This window comes from Aulonocara sp. 'chitande type north' Nkhata Bay, linkage group LG19 (genome assembly GCF_057382095.1).
Source record: "Aulonocara sp. 'chitande type north' Nkhata Bay isolate Kocher_YH1m ecotype deep benthic linkage group LG19, A_spYH_male_GT1.1, whole genome shotgun sequence".
Taxonomy (NCBI): Eukaryota; Metazoa; Chordata; class Actinopteri; order Cichliformes; family Cichlidae; genus Aulonocara; species Aulonocara sp. 'chitande type north' Nkhata Bay.
This window is the reverse complement of record NC_141362.1, coordinates 4,613,731-4,627,895: the sequence shown is the minus strand read 5'-3', so window position 1 is coordinate 4,627,895 and position 14,165 is coordinate 4,613,731.

The window sequence follows — 14,165 nt, the reverse complement described above, 5'->3', positions numbered from 1 at the left end:
GAAGTTGTACAAAAACGCTTTCTTTCGCCAAGACAGTGCGTTTCTCACTGTTACATGCATTTGAATGGGGAACTCGACCGAAACAAAGTATAGGTTTTCATTATGTGAATAACTTGGAAATCTTAGCTCAAACAGCTGCAAAACCTGTTTTCCCAGCACGGGAACCTTGAGTTGTATAAGATAAAGCCATAAACATGTGTATCCGAGTCTTCTATCAAAAGTTACAGCTATTTCTATGAAGTTGTACAAAAACGCTTTCTTTCGCCAAGACAGTGCGTTTCTCACTGTTACATGCATTTGAATGGGGATCTCGACCGAAACAAAGTATAGGTTATCATTATGTGAATAACTTGGAAATCTTAGCTCAAACAGCTGCAAAACCTGTTTTCCCAGCACGGGAACCTTGAGTTCTATAAGATAAAGCCATAAACATGTTTGTCTGAGTCTTCTTTCAAAAGTTACAGCTATTTCTATGAAGTTGTACAAAAACGCTTTCTTTCGCCAAGACAGTGCGTTTCTCACTGTTACATGCATTTGAATGGGGAACTCGACCGAAACAAAGTATAGGTTTTCATTATGTGAATAAATTGGAAATCTTAGCTCAAACAGCTGCAAAACCTGTTTTCCCAGCACGGGAACCTTGAGTTCTATAAGATAAAGCCATAAACATGTGTATCCGAGTCTTCTATCAAAAGTTACAGCTATTTCTATGAAGTTGTACAAAAACGCTTTCTTTCGCCAAGACAGTGCGTTTCTCACTGTTACATGCATTTGAATGGGGAACTCGACCGAAACAAAGTATAGGTTTTCATTATGTGAATAACTTGGAAATCTTAGCTCAAACAGCTGCAAAACCTGTTTTCCCAGCACGGGAACCTTGAGTTCTATAAGATAAAGCCATAAACATGTGTATCCGAGTCTTCTATCAAAAGTTACAGCTATTTCTATGAAGTTGTACAAAAACGCTTTCTTTCGCCAAGACAGTGCGTTTCTCACTGTTACATGCATTTGAATGGGGAACTCGACCGAAACAAAGTATAGGTTTTCATTATGTGAATAACTTGGAAATCTTAGCTCAAACAGCTGCAAAACCTGTTTTCCCAGCACGGGAACCTTGAGTTGTATAAGATAAAGCCATAAACATGTGTATCCGAGTCTTCTATCAAAAGTTACAGCTATTTCTATGAAGTTGTACAAAAACGCTTTCTTTCGCCAAGACAGTGCGTTTCTCACTGTTACATGCATTTGAATGGGGATCTCGACCGAAACAAAGTATAGGTTATCATTATGTGAATAACTTGGAAATCTTAGCTCAAACAGCTGCAAAACCTGTTTTCCCAGCACGGGAACCTTGAGTTCTATAAGATAAAGCCATAAACATGTTTGTCTGAGTCTTCTTTCAAAAGTTACAGCTATTTCTATGAAGTTGTACAAAAACGCTTTCTTTCGCCAAGACAGTGCGTTTCTCACTGTTACATGCATTTGAATGGGGAACTCGACCGAAACAAAGTATAGGTTTTCATTATGTGAATAAATTGGAAATCTTAGCTCAAACAGCTGCAAAACCTGTTTTCCCAGCACGGGAACCTTGAGTTCTATAAGATAAAGCCATAAACATGTGTATCCGAGTCTTCTATCAAAAGTTACAGCTATTTCTATGAAGTTGTACAAAAACGCTTTCTTTCGCCAAGACAGTGCGTTTCTCACTGTTACATGCATTTGAATGGGGATCTCGACCGAAACAAAGTATAGGTTTTCATTATGTGAATAACTTGGAAATCTTAGCTCAAACAGCTGCAAAACCTGTTTTCCCAGCACGGGAACCTTGAGTTCTATAAGATAAAGCCATAAACATGTGTATCCGAGTCTTCTATCAAAAGTTACAGCTATTTCTATGAAGTTGTACAAAAACGCTTTCTTTCGCCAAGACAGTGCGTTTCTCACTGTTACATGCATTTGAATGGGGAACTCGACCGAAACAAAGTATAGGTTTTCATTATGTGAATAACTTGGAAATCGTAGCTCAAACAGCTGCAAAACCTGTTTTCCCAGCACGGGAACCTTGAGTTCTATAAGATAAAGCCATAAACATGTGTATCCGAGTCTTCTATCAAAAGTTACAGCTATTTCTATGAAGTTGTACAAAAACGCTTTCTTTCGCCAAGACAGTGCGTTTCTCACTGTTACATGCATTTGAATGGGGAACTCGACCGAAACAAAGTATAGGTTTTCATTATGTGAATAACTTGGAAATCTTAGCTCAAACAGCTGCAAAACCTGTTTTCCCAGCACGGGAACCTTGAGTTGTATAAGATAAAGCCATAAACATGTGTATCCGAGTCTTCTATCAAAAGTTACAGCTATTTCTATGAAGTTGTACAAAAACGCTTTCTTTCGCCAAGACAGTGCGTTTCTCACTGTTACATGCATTTGAATGGGGATCTCGACCGAAACAAAGTATAGGTTATCATTATGTGAATAACTTGGAAATCTTAGCTCAAACAGCTGCAAAACCTGTTTTCCCAGCACGGGAACCTTGAGTTCTATAAGATAAAGCCATAAACATGTTTGTCTGAGTCTTCTTTCAAAAGTTACAGCTATTTCTATGAAGTTGTACAAAAACGCTTTCTTTCGCCAAGACAGTGCGTTTCTCACTGTTACATGCATTTGAATGGGGAACTCGACCGAAACAAAGTATAGGTTTTCATTATGTGAATAACTTGGAAATCTTAGCTCAAACAGCTGCAAAACCTGTTTTCCCAGCACGGGAACCTTGAGTTCTATAAGATAAAGCCATAAACATGTGTATCCGAGTCTTCTATCAAAAGTTACAGCTATTTCTATGAAGTTGTACAAAAACGCTTTCTTTCGCCAAGACAGTGCGTTTCTCACTGTTACATGCATTTGAATGGGGAACTCGACCGAAACAAAGTATAGGTTTTCATTATGTGAATAACTTGGAAATCTTAGCTCAAACAGCTGCAAAACCTGTTTTCCCAGCACGGGAACCTTGAGTTCTATAAGATAAAGCCATAAACATGTGTATCTGAGTCTTCTATCAAAAGTTACAGCTATTTCTATGAAGTTGTACAAAAACGCTTTCTTTCGCCAAGACAGTGCGTTTCTCACTGTTACATGCATTTGAATGGGGAACTCGACCGAAACAAAGTATAGGTTTTCATTATGTGAATAACTTGGAAATCTTAGCTCAAACAGCTGCAAAACCTGTTTTCCCAGCACGGGAACCTTGAGTTCTATAAGATAAAGCCATAAACATGTTTGTCTGAGTCTTCTTTCAAAAGTTACAGCTATTTCTATGAAGTTGTACAAAAACGCTTTCTTTCGCCAAGACAGTGCGTTTCTCACTGTTACATGCATTTGAATGGGGAACTCGACCGAAACAAAGTATAGGTTTTCATTATGTGAATAACTTGGAAATCTTAGCTCAAACAGCTGCAAAACCTGTTTTCCCAGCACGGGAACCTTGAGTTCTATAAGATAAAGCCATAAACATGTGTATCCGAGTCTTCTATCAACAGTTACAGCTATTTCTATGAAGTTGTACAAAAACGCTTTCTTTCGCCAAGACAGTGCGTTTCTCACTGTTACATGCATTTGAATGGGGATCTCGACCGAAACAAAGTATAGGTTTTCATTATGTGAATAACTTGGAAATCTTAGCTCAAACAGCTGCAAAACCTGTTTTCCCAGCACGGGAACCTTGAGTTCTATAAGATAAAGCCATAAACATGTTTGTCTGAGTCTTCTATCAAAAGTTACAGCTATTTCTATGAAGTTGTACAAAAACGCTTTCTTTCGCCAAGACAGTGCGTTTCTCACTGTTACATGCATTTGAATGGGGAACTCGACCGAAACAAAGTATAGGTTTTCATTATGTGAATAACTTGGAAATCTTAGCTCAAACAGCTGCAAAACCTGTTTTCCCAGCACGGGAACCTTGAGTTCTATAAGATAAAGCCATAAACATGTGTATCCGAGTCTTCTATCAAAAGTTACAGCTATTTCTATGAAGTTGTACAAAAACGCTTTCTTTCGCCAAGACGTGCGTTTCTCACTGTTACATGCATTTGAATGGGGAACTCGACCGAAACAAAGTATAGGTTTTCATTATGTGAATAACTTGGAAATCTTAGCTCAAACAGCTGCAAAACCTGTTTTCCCAGCACGGGAACCTTGAGTTCTATAAGATAAAGCCATAAACATGTGTATCCGAGTCTTCTATCAAAAGTTACAGCTATTTCTATGAAGTTGTACAAAAACGCTTTCTTTCGCCAAGACAGTGCGTTTCTCACTGTTACATGCATTTGAATGGGGAACTCGACCGAAACAAAGTATAGGTTTTCATTATGTGAATAACTTGGAAATCTTAGCTCAAACAGCTGCAAAACCTGTTTTCCCAGCACGGGAACCTTGAGTTGTATAAGATAAAGCCATAAACATGTGTATCCGAGTCTTCTATCAAAAGTTACAGCTATTTCTATGAAGTTGTACAAAAACGCTTTCTTTCGCCAAGACAGTGCGTTTCTCACTGTTACATGCATTTGAATGGGGATCTCGACCGAAACAAAGTATAGGTTATCATTATGTGAATAACTTGGATATCTTAGCTCAAACAGCTGCAAAACCTGTTTTCCCAGCACGGGAACCTTGAGTTCTATAAGATAAAGCCATAAACATGTTTGTCTGAGTCTTCTTTCAAAAGTTACAGCTATTTCTATGAAGTTGTACAAAAACGCTTTCTTTCGCCAAGACAGTGCGTTTCTCACTGTTACATGCATTTGAATGGGGATCTCGACCGAAACAAAGTATAGGTTTTCATTATGTGAATAACTTGGAAATCTTAGCTCAAACAGCTGCAAAACCTGTTTTCCCAGCACGGGAACCTTGAGTTCTATAAGATAAAGCCATAAACATGTTTGTCTGAGTCTTCTTTCAAAAGTTACAGCTATTTCTATGAAGTTGTACAAAAACGCTTTCTTTCGCCAAGACAGTGCGTTTCTCACTGTTACATGCATTTGAATGGGGAACTCGACCGAAACAAAGTATAGGTTTTCATTATGTGAATAACTTGGAAATCTTAGCTCAAACAGCTGCAAAACCTGTTTTCCCAGCACGGGAACCTTGAGTTCTATAAGATAAAGCCATAAACATGTGTATCCGAGTCTTCTATCAAAAGTTACAGCTATTTCTATGAAGTTGTACAAAAACGCTTTCTTTCGCCAAGACAGTGCGTTTCTCACTGTTACATGCATTTGAATGGGGATCTCGACCGAAACAAAGTATAGGTTATCATTATGTGAATAACTTGGATATCTTAGCTCAAACAGCTGCAAAACCTGTTTTCCCAGCACGGGAACCTTGAGTTCTATAAGATAAAGCCATAAACATGTTTGTCTGAGTCTTCTTTCAAAAGTTACAGCTATTTCTATGAAGTTGTACAAAAACGCTTTCTTTCGCCAAGACAGTGCGTTTCTCACTGTTACATGCATTTGAATGGGGAACTCGACCGAAACAAAGTATAGGTTTTCATTATGTGAATAACTTGGAAATCTTAGCTCAAACAGCTGCAAAACCTGTTTTCCCAGCACGGGAACCTTGAGTTCTATAAGATAAAGCCATAAACATGTGTATCCGAGTCTTCTATCAAAAGTTACAGCTATTTCTATGAAGTTGTACAAAAACGCTTTCTTTCGCCAAGACAGTGCGTTTCTCACTGTTACATGCATTTGAATGGGGATCTCGACTGAAACAAAGTATAGGTTTTCATTATGTGAATAACTTGGAAATCTTAGCTCAAACAGCTGCAAAACCTGTTTTCCCAGCACGGGAACCTTGAGTTCTATAAGATAAAGCCATAAACATGTTTGTCTGAGTCTTCTTTCAAAAGTTACAGCTATTTCTATGAAGTTGTACAAAAAACGCTTTCTTTCGCCAAGACAGTGCGTTTCTCACTGTTACATGCATTTGAATGGGGAACTCGACCGAAACAAAGTATAGGTTTTCATTATGTGAATAACTTGGAAATCTTAGCTCAAACAGCTGCAAAACCTGTTTTCCCAGCACGGGAACCTTGAGTTCTATAAGATAAAGCCATAAACATGTGTATCCGAGTCTTCTATCAAAAGTTACAGCTATTTCTATGAAGTTGTACAAAAACGCTTTCTTTCGCCAAGACAGTGCGTTTCTCACTGTTACATGCATTTGAATGGGGAACTCGACCGAAACAAAGTATAGGTTTTCATTATGTGAATAACTTGGAAATCTTAGCTCAAACAGCTGCAAAACCTGTTTTCCCAGCACGGGAACCTTGAGTTCTATAAGATAAAGCCATAAACATGTGTATCCGAGTCTTCTATCAAAAGTTACAGCTATTTCTATGAAGTTGTACAAAAACGCTTTCTTTCGCCAAGACAGTGCGTTTCTCACTGTTACATGCATTTGAATGGGGAACTCGACCGAAACAAAGTATAGGTTTTCATTATGTGAATAACTTGGAAATCGTAGCTCAAACAGCTGCAAAACCTGTTTTCCCAGCACGGGAACCTTGAGTTCTATAAGATAAAGCCATAAACATGTGTATCCGAGTCTTCTATCAAAAGTTACAGCTATTTCTATGAAGTTGTACAAAAACGCTTTCTTTCGCCAAGACAGTGCGTTTCTCACTGTTACATGCATTTGAATGGGGAACTCGACCGAAACAAAGTATAGGTTTTCATTATGTGAATAACTTGGAAATCTTAGCTCAAACAGCTGCAAAACCTGTTTTCCCAGCACGGGAACCTTGAGTTCTATAAGATAAAGCCATAAACATGTTTGTCTGAGTCTTCTTTCAAAAGTTACAGCTATTTCTATGAAGTTGTACAAAAACGCTTTCTTTCGCCAAGACAGTGCGTTTCTCACTGTTACATGCATTTGAATGGGGAACTCGACCGAAACAAAGTATAGGTTTTCATTATGTGAATAACTTGGAAATCTTAGCTCAAACAGCTGCAAAACCTGTTTTCCCAGCACGGGAACCTTGAGTTCTATAAGATAAAGCCATAAACATGTGTATCCGAGTCTTCTATCAAAAGTTACAGCTATTTCTATGAAGTTGTACAAAAACGCTTTCTTTCGCCAAGACAGTGCGTTTCTCACTGTTACATGCATTTGAATGGGGAACTCGACCGAAACAAAGTATAGGTTTTCATTATGTGAATAACTTGGAAATCTTAGCTCAAACAGCTGCAAAACCTGTTTTCCCAGCACGGGAACCTTGAGTTCTATAAGATAAAGCCATAAACATGTGTATCCGAGTCTTCTATCAAAAGTTACAGCTATTTCTATGAAGTTGTACAAAAACGCTTTCTTTCGCCAAGACAGTGCGTTTCTCACTGTTACATGCATTTGAATGGGGATCTCGACTGAAACAAAGTATAGGTTTTCATTATGTGAATAACTTGGAAATCTTAGCTCAAACAGCTGCAAAACCTGTTTTCCCAGCACGGGAACCTTGAGTTCTATAAGATAAAGCCATAAACATGTTTGTCTGAGTCTTCTTTCAAAAGTTACAGCTATTTCTATGAAGTTGTACAAAAAACGCTTTCTTTCGCCAAGACAGTGCGTTTCTCACTGTTACATGCATTTGAATGGGGAACTCGACCGAAACAAAGTATAGGTTTTCATTATGTGAATAACTTGGAAATCTTAGCTCAAACAGCTGCAAAACCTGTTTTCCCAGCACGGGAACCTTGAGTTCTATAAGATAAAGCCATAAACATGTGTATCCGAGTCTTCTATCAAAAGTTACAGCTATTTCTATGAAGTTGTACAAAAACGCTTTCTTTCGCCAAGACAGTGCGTTTCTCACTGTTACATGCATTTGAATGGGGAACTCGACCGAAACAAAGTATAGGTTTTCATTATGTGAATAACTTGGAAATCTTAGCTCAAACAGCTGCAAAACCTGTTTTCCCAGCACGGGAACCTTGAGTTCTATAAGATAAAGCCATAAACATGTGTATCCGAGTCTTCTATCAAAAGTTACAGCTATTTCTATGAAGTTGTACAAAAACGCTTTCTTTCGCCAAGACAGTGCGTTTCTCACTGTTACATGCATTTGAATGGGGAACTCGACCGAAACAAAGTATAGGTTTTCATTATGTGAATAACTTGGAAATCGTAGCTCAAACAGCTGCAAAACCTGTTTTCCCAGCACGGGAACCTTGAGTTCTATAAGATAAAGCCATAAACATGTGTATCCGAGTCTTCTATCAAAAGTTACAGCTATTTCTATGAAGTTGTACAAAAACGCTTTCTTTCGCCAAGACAGTGCGTTTCTCACTGTTACATGCATTTGAATGGGGAACTCGACCGAAACAAAGTATAGGTTTTCATTATGTGAATAACTTGGAAATCTTAGCTCAAACAGCTGCAAAACCTGTTTTCCCAGCACGGGAACCTTGAGTTCTATAAGATAAAGCCATAAACATGTTTGTCTGAGTCTTCTTTCAAAAGTTACAGCTATTTCTATGAAGTTGTACAAAAACGCTTTCTTTCGCCAAGACAGTGCGTTTCTCACTGTTACATGCATTTGAATGGGGAACTCGACCGAAACAAAGTATAGGTTTTCATTATGTGAATAACTTGGAAATCTTAGCTCAAACAGCTGCAAAACCTGTTTTCCCAGCACGGGAACCTTGAGTTCTATAAGATAAAGCCATAAACATGTGTATCCGAGTCTTCTATCAAAAGTTACAGCTATTTCTATGAAGTTGTACAAAAACGCTTTCTTTCGCCAAGACAGTGCGTTTCTCACTGTTACATGCATTTGAATGGGGATCTCGACCGAAACAAAGTATAGGTTTTCATTATGTGAATAACTTGGAAATCTTAGCTCAAACAGCTGCAAAACCTGTTTTCCCAGCACGGGAACCTTGAGTTCTATAAGATAAAGCCATAAACATGTTTGTCTGAGTCTTCTTTCAAAAGTTACAGCTATTTCTATGAAGTTGTACAAAAAACGCTTTCTTTCGCCAAGACAGTGCGTTTCTCACTGTTACATGCATTTGAATGGGGAACTCGACCGAAACAAAGTATAGGTTTTCATTATGTGAATAACTTGGAAATCTTAGCTCAAACAGCTGCAAAACCTGTTTTCCCAGCACGGGAACCTTGAGTTCTATAAGATAAAGCCATAAACATGTGTATCCGAGTCTTCTATCAAAAGTTACAGCTATTTCTATGAAGTTGTACAAAAACGCTTTCTTTCGCCAAGACAGTGCGTTTCTCACTGTTACATGCATTTGAATGGGGAACTCGACCGAAACAAAGTATAGGTTTTCATTATGTGAATAACTTGGAAATCTTAGCTCAAACAGCTGCAAAACCTGTTTTCCCAGCACGGGAACCTTGAGTTCTATAAGATAAAGCCATAAACATGTGTATCCGAGTCTTCTATCAAAAGTTACAGCTATTTCTATGAAGTTGTACAAAAACGCTTTCTTTCGCCAAGACAGTGCGTTTCTCACTGTTACATGCATTTGAATGGGGAACTCGACCGAAACAAAGTATAGGTTTTCATTATGTGAATAACTTGGAAATCGTAGCTCAAACAGCTGCAAAACCTGTTTTCCCAGCACGGGAACCTTGAGTTCTATAAGATAAAGCCATAAACATGTGTATCCGAGTCTTCTATCAAAAGTTACAGCTATTTCTATGAAGTTGTACAAAAACGCTTTCTTTCGCCAAGACAGTGCGTTTCTCACTGTTACATGCATTTGAATGGGGAACTCGACCGAAACAAAGTATAGGTTTTCATTATGTGAATAACTTGGAAATCTTAGCTCAAACAGCTGCAAAACCTGTTTTCCCAGCACGGGAACCTTGAGTTCTATAAGATAAAGCCATAAACATGTTTGTCTGAGTCTTCTTTCAAAAGTTACAGCTATTTCTATGAAGTTGTACAAAAACGCTTTCTTTCGCCAAGACAGTGCGTTTCTCACTGTTACATGCATTTGAATGGGGAACTCGACCGAAACAAAGTATAGGTTTTCATTATGTGAATAACTTGGAAATCTTAGCTCAAACAGCTGCAAAACCTGTTTTCCCAGCACGGGAACCTTGAGTTCTATAAGATAAAGCCATAAACATGTGTATCCGAGTCTTCTATCAAAAGTTACAGCTATTTCTATGAAGTTGTACAAAAACGCTTTCTTTCGCCAAGACAGTGCGTTTCTCACTGTTACATGCATTTGAATGGGGATCTCGACCGAAACAAAGTATAGGTTTTCATTATGTGAATAACTTGGAAATCTTAGCTCAAACAGCTGCAAAACCTGTTTTCCCAGCACGGGAACCTTGAGTTCTATAAGATAAAGCCATAAACATGTGTATCCGAGTCTTCTATCAAAAGTTACAGCTATTTCTATGAAGTTGTACAAAAACGCTTTCTTTCGCCAAGACAGTGCGTTTCTCACTGTTACATGCATTTGAATGGGGAACTCGACCGAAACAAAGTATAGGTTTTCATTATGTGAATAACTTGGAAATCGTAGCTCAAACAGCTGCAAAACCTGTTTTCCCAGCACGGGAATATTGAGTTCTATAAGATAAAGCCATAAACATGTGTATCCGAGTCTTCTATCAAAAGTTACAGCTATTTCTATGAAGTTGTACAAAAACGCTTTCTTTCGCCAAGACAGTGCGTTTCTCACTGTTACATGCATTTGAATGGGGAACTCGACCGAAACAAAGTATAGGTTTTCATTATGTGAATAACTTGGAAATCTTAGCTCAAACAGCTGCAAAACCTGTTTTCCCAGCACGGGAACCTTGAGTTCTATAAGATAAAGCCATAAACATGTGTATCCGAGTCTTCTATCAAAAGTTACAGCTATTTCTATGAAGTTGTACAAAAACGCTTTCTTTCGCCAAGACAGTGCGTTTCTCACTGTTACATGCATTTGAATGGGGATCTCGACCGAAACAAAGTATAGGTTTTCATTATGTGAATAACTTGGAAATCTTAGCTCAAACAGCTGCAAAACCTGTTTTCCCAGCACGGGAACCTTGAGTTCTATAAGATAAAGCCATAAACATGTGTATCCGAGTCTTCTATCAAAAGTTACAGCTATTTCTATGAAGTTGTACAAAAACGCTTTCTTTCGCCAAGACAGTGCGTTTCTCACTGTTACATGCATTTGAATGGGGAACTCGACCGAAACAAAGTATAGGTTTTCATTATGTGAATAACTTGGAAATCGTAGCTCAAACAGCTGCAAAACCTGTTTTCCCAGCACGGGAATATTGAGTTCTATAAGATAAAGCCATAAACATGTGTATCCGAGTCTTCTATCAAAAGTTACAGCTATTTCTATGAAGTTGTACAAAAACGCTTTCTTTCGCCAAGACAGTGCGTTTCTCACTGTTACATGCATTTGAATGGGGAACTCGACCGAAACAAAGTATAGGTTTTCATTATGTGAATAACTTGGAAATCTTAGCTCAAACAGCTGCAAAACCTGTTTTCCCAGCACGGGAACCTTGAGTTCTATAAGATAAAGCCATAAACATGTGTATCCGAGTCTTCTATCAAAAGTTACAGCTATTTCTATGAAGTTGTACAAAAACGCTTTCTTTCGCCAAGACAGTGCGTTTCTCACTGTTACATGCATTTGAATGGGGATCTCGACCGAAACAAAGTATAGGTTATCATTATGTGAATAACTTGGATATCTTAGCTCAAACAGCTGCAAAACCTGTTTTCCCAGCACGGGAACCTTGAGTTCTATAAGATAAAGCCATAAACATGTTTGTCTGAGTCTTCTTTCAAAAGTTACAGCTATTTCTATGAAGTTGTACAAAAACGCTTTCTTTCGCCAAGACAGTGCGTTTCTCACTGTTACATGCATTTGAATGGGGAACTCGACCGAAACAAAGTATAGGTTTTCATTATGTGAATAACTTGGAAATCTTAGCTCAAACAGCTGCAAAACCTGTTTTCCCAGCACGGGAACCTTGAGTTCTATAAGATAAAGCCATAAACATGTGTATCCGAGTCTTCTATCAAAAGTTACAGCTATTTCTATGAAGTTGTACAAAAACGCTTTCTTTCGCCAAGACAGTGCGTTTCTCACTGTTACATGCATTTGAATGGGGATCTCGACCGAAACAAAGTATAGGTTTTCATTATGTGAATAACTTGGAAATCTTAGCTCAAACAGCTGCAAAACCTGTTTTCCCAGCACGGGAACCTTGAGTTCTATAAGATAAAGCCATAAACATGTTTGTCTGAGTCTTCTTTCAAAAGTTACAGCTATTTCTATGAAGTTGTACAAAAACGCTTTCTTTCGCCAAGACAGTGCGTTTCTCACTGTTACATGCATTTGAATGGGGAACTCGACCGAAACAAAGTATAGGTTTTCATTATGTGAATAACTTGGAAATCTTAGCTCAAACAGCTGCAAAACCTGTTTTCCCAGCACGGGAACCTTGAGTTCTATAAGATAAAGCCATAAACATGTGTATCCGAGTCTTCTATCAAAAGTTACAGCTATTTCTATGAAGTTGTACAAAAACGCTTTCTTTCGCCAAGACAGTGCGTTTCTCACTGTTACATGCATTTGAATGGGGAACTCGACCGAAACAAAGTATAGGTTTTCATTATGTGAATAACTTGGAAATCTTAGCTCAAACAGCTGCAAAACCTGTTTTCCCAGCACGGGAACCTTGAGTTCTATAAGATAAAGCCATAAACATGTGTATCCGAGTCTTCTATCAAAAGTTACAGCTATTTCTATGAAGTTGTACAAAAACGCTTTCTTTCGCCAAGACAGTGCGTTTCTCACTGTTACATGCATTTGAATGGGGATCTCGACCGAAACAAAGTATAGGTTATCATTATGTGAATAACTTGGAAATCTTAGCTCAAACAGCTGCAAAACCTGTTTTCCCAGCACGGGAACATTGAGTTCTATAAGATAAAGCCATAAACATGTTTGTCTGAGTCTTCTTTCAAAAGTTACAGCTATTTCTATGAAGTTGTACAAAAACGCTTTCTTTCGCCAAGACAGTGCGTTTCTCACTGTTACATGCATTTGAATGGGGAACTCGACCGAAACAAAGTATAGGTTTTCATTATGTGAATAACTTGGAAATCTTAGCTCAAACAGCTGCAAAACCTGTTTTCCCAGCACGGGAACCTTGAGTTCTATAAGATAAAGCCATAAACATGTGTATCCGAGTCTTCTATCAAAAGTTACAGCTATTTCTATGAAGTTGTACAAAAACGCTTTCTTTCGCCAAGACAGTGCGTTTCTCACTGTTACATGCATTTGAATGGGGATCTCGACCGAAACAAAGTATAGGTTTTCATTATGTGAATAACTTGGAAATCTTAGCTCAAACAGCTGCAAAACCTGTTTTCCCAGCACGGGAACCTTGAGTTCTATAAGATAAAGCCATAAACATGTGTATCCGAGTCTTCTATCAAAAGTTACAGCTATTTCTATGAAGTTGTACAAAAACGCTTTCTTTCGCCAAGACAGTGCGTTTCTCACTGTTACATGCATTTGAATGGGGAACTCGACCGAAACAAAGTATAGGTTTTCATTATGTGAATAACTTGGAAATCTTAGCTCAAACAGCTGCAAAACCTGTTTTCCCAGCACGGGAACCTTGAGTTCTATAAGATAAAGCCATAAACATGTGTATCCGAGTCTTCTATCAAAAGTTACAGCTATTTCTATGAAGTTGTACAAAAACGCTTTCTTTCGCCAAGACAGTGCGTTTCTCACTGTTACATGCATTTGAATGGGGAACTCGACCGAAACAAAGTATAGGTTTTCATTATGTGAATAACTTGGAAATCGTAGCTCAAACAGCTGCAAAACCTGTTTTGCCAGCACGGGGACCTTGAGTTCTATAAGATAAAGCCATGAATACGCATATCTGAGTTTCATATCAAAAGTTACAGCTATTTATATGAAGTTGTGCAAAAACGCTTTCTTTCGCCAAGACAGTGCGTTTCTGACGATTACATGCATTTGAATGGGGAACTCGACCGAAACAAAGTATAGGGTTTCATTATGTGAATAACTTGGAAATCTTAGCTCAAACAGCTGCAAAACCTGTTTTCCCAGCACGGGAACATTGAGTTCTATAAG